The sequence below is a fragment of the Canis lupus genome, chromosome 20, assembly GCF_003254725.2.
Source record: "Canis lupus dingo isolate Sandy chromosome 20, ASM325472v2, whole genome shotgun sequence".
Taxonomy (NCBI): Eukaryota; Metazoa; Chordata; class Mammalia; order Carnivora; family Canidae; genus Canis; species Canis lupus.
The window spans coordinates 57,374,143-57,377,734 of record NC_064262.1 but is presented as its reverse complement, the minus strand read 5'-3'; positions in this window follow the sequence as shown (position 1 = coordinate 57,377,734).

The following is a 3,592-nucleotide window of genomic DNA, read 5'->3' as shown; positions in this document are numbered from 1 at the left end:
CTCCTGAGTGTGGTGTCCGGTATTTCCGAGAGGCTTGGCTGAAGCAGCAGCAGCGCAGATGCTTACTGTCCCTGGGAGGGGCAGGCTCGGGGGGTGACGCTCAGGAGAAGTGGTCAGAACAAGAGAAGCGAGGACTCTGGTGTCGGAGCTGGGTTTGGTTGTGTTTGGGGGCTGGGGCACGGCTGTTGACCTAGTCCAGGTGAGAGAGGACAGACAGGTAAGAGACAGGTCCCCTTGGGCCTGGCTGTACACAAGCACATTTGAAACTGTAACGAAATGGTTTGTTCTTCCAGGAGAAACGGGGGGCAGCTGCAGCTGGATGCTTGGGTCTCCAGTGCACCTGACAGTGGGGAGCCCCGGCACAGCCTCACGAGTTGCCTTGAATGCAGCACAGAGGAAAAGTGATCTCCTTGGTAGCTGCCTCGGACTGCATGTGTTCCCCCAACGCTCCCACGTTGACCCTAACCCCAGTGGGATTAGTGTGAGGGACAGTGTGAGGGACAGGATCTTTGTGAGACTGAGGCTTCTGTGAGGTCATGTTGGTGGGGCGGGGGTCCCGTGGTGGATCAGTGCCCTTGTAAGGGGTCTTGGCGTGATGTGGCCAGAAGCAAAGGGATGTGAATGCCTAGCAAAACCAGAACGTGGCCCTGCACGCGACAGAGAAAGGAGCTTGACCAGTGGAAACCTAGCCTCCCCGGGTAGGTAGCTTGGTAGCTGAAGAAGACGGTAAGACTTGCTCCCAGCAGCAATCCGAGAAATTTGTGAAACGCATCTTGATCAGAAATTCAAAAACTAAACACAGAAATGGGCAAAAACCGGAAGTGGTAACAGCTTGAATTCAGGAAGGCAGTGTAGGGGGAAAACGATTTCCACCCCCTACATGGGGGGAGAACCTGCAGGGTGCCCAGGACTCCAAGGAAGGTTATGAAAGGACACGGGAGCAGGACAAGAAGAGAGAGTGGGTGGGAGGAAGGCAGAGGCGCAGACGGCAGGCCATGGAGGAGCAGCACGCTAGCAGAGCCTTTGAAGGAGCCAATGTTTAAAGCCACTGTTGGAGAGAACTTTCCAGATAGAGGAAAAATCCTAACCTCCACACTGAATGGCCACCTTGGAAATGTTGAGGACCGCCACCTACAAGGCATCTCCTAGTAACACGATTCAGTTCTGAAGACGACAGCAGCCCTTGGGGACTGCGGCAGAAAGAAGGTAATTTGCCAGGGCGACGGGATTCAGCCCCGAGACTTCCCAAACCCACACACGGCGCCAGGTGCCGACCGAGCAGCCTTTGGAAAAGCTCCGTATAGAGTGGGCGTGAGCCGCGGGTCCACGTGCCGCCGGGCCTTCCTGTCCGGGCCTCAGAGAGCCGGCGTCCAGCGGCAGCCCCGCGCAGGCTCGCCTGGGGAATGGACGGGCCGTGATTGCAGGTGAGCACCTGCGCCCAAGGTGGAAAGGAAGCAGCACAGATAACCCACCGGAAGCCCAAGCCTGAGAGGAGACCAGCGTGAGCCCTGGGGGTGGGCTTAGAGCCAGAGGGGTCAGCTCGGACGGTGGCTCCCAATATAGAAGCAGATGGACAAATGCAAAAATAGAGACGTGCGGATGCGTGTTGGCGTGCACACAGATATTTCCTGTTCTCCACTGACCCCACTTTTGTGCTATTTTTGCCATTTGTTTTATTTCTGACAAATGTTATAAGCCCACAGTTCCCTGTTATATTTGTTTCATATAATGGTTGGATACACTTGGATGCGTGCGTGTTCTATATACACACGTGACCGTGTCCTACTCCACAGCGCCCTCGAGGCTTCTTGCTACCGGGGATTCCGTCTCGGCCCCTCTCCTTTCAGCCTGAAGGGACCCCCTGGGATGTCTTTTTTGTAGCCTGGGGTTTCGCGCCACGAAGTCTCACAACTTGGGGCTGCCTGAGAATAATTTGCCTGCATTAACGGGTGTTTTGTTGGGAATGGAATTCTAGTTTCGCAGGTGGATTCATTTTCTGTGGGGTGGGCTTTTTGTTTTTTTCCCCTCCAGCGTTTTAAAGACGTCATTCAGTTGATTCTGATGTGAGGTGAGTTGTCACCCTTGTTCCCTTCGAAGTCCCGTACCTTTTTGTCTGGCGGCTTGTAAGGCTCTGTAAGTTCTTGGGCTATGACATGTGGTTTTCTTTGTACTTAGCCTCTAGGGCATTCGCGGAGCTCCGTAGATCTGTGGGTTGGTGTCTTCCATCAGCTTTGGACGATTTCCTCTGTTAGCTCGGCAAGAGGGTTTCCCGAGCTGCTCTCCCGCCCGCCCCCCAGGGCTCCAGTTACCGATCTGTAGGACCATGTTACCTGACCCGAAGGTCTCTGATACTCTGGGGGTTTTGTTTAATATTTTTTCTTTGTCTTTTCCCCCCTCTCCTTTTAATTCGGGTATTTTTGCTGCCTTTGGATTTACTCGTCTTTTTTGTTGTGCTTTCTGTGCTCTTAAACTATCCAGTCTATTCTTTTCGGATATTTTTCTGTTCTAGAGTTCACACTTGTGTTTGCAGATTTGATTTCTCTGTTGAAACCCTCCATCTCTTCGCCCCTCTGCCCCATGACTTCTGTGCTGGTTGACACATGTATAGCAGTGACTTGCCCTTGACTTCTGATTTCGACATCTGCGGCCCCCGTAGGTCTGCTCCTGTTGGCTCTTTTCTTCTTGATTGTAGGTTACATTTTCCGACTTCCCTTTTCAGAATTGTTTTTGCATCACAGACGTTGTGTCTGAACATCGAAAACCAGGCACACTTGCCCCAGCGAGAGGACACTCCTTCCTGTTCTGCCGGCCTGGATGAGGGACGTGGGCCCACTGGCCAGGCTGGGTCTCCACGTGAGCTTTAGTTCGCCTCTCCTTCACGTCTTCAACTTTATTCATGTCTTAAGCTGCCTTGTTTTCATTGCCAGCCCCGAGTTCTAGCAGGAGTCGGACTTCCACGCACGGAGAGACCACAGATTTCACTCTGCCTTTCCACCCCCACCCACCCTGCATCACCAGCCAAGCGTGAAGCACAATCCTATAGGAGAAAACCTGTCATTTTTTTTGAGCTGCTCCAGATTGTGGTTCATTCCGCCAACCCACACGGGCATCAGCCCCAGCCGGCTTTCTTTTGGCCCAGCCCCATCCGCTCCTGCGGAGCACTTGCTGGCCTCTGCTCACCTGTCAGGGGCTCCTCACCTAAAGCCCAGCCTCTCTCGATTTCTCAACATTCACATCCCTTTGATATGTTTACAATTATATATTTAATTTTTTTTTTTTGTTTCCATTTGGGATGTTCAGTTGTGGTCATGCACACGAAGGACATAGACCCCCCACTGCTAGGGTGATGAACACACCCATCAACTCAGAGTTGACCGTGTGTGCATACGGTGAAAACACAGGTCACCCCTTAGCAGCTCTCAGGTTCGTGGGCTGTGCTAATTATAGGTGCCAGGCTGTGCAGTGCACCCCCAGAACCTGTACACCCTGCCCATTTCCTCCCCCACCCCTGGCCACCAGTGTGCTCCCTGGTTCTGTGAATTCACTTTTAGTTTTAGATTCTACATCTAAGAGATGACACAGCATTTGTCTC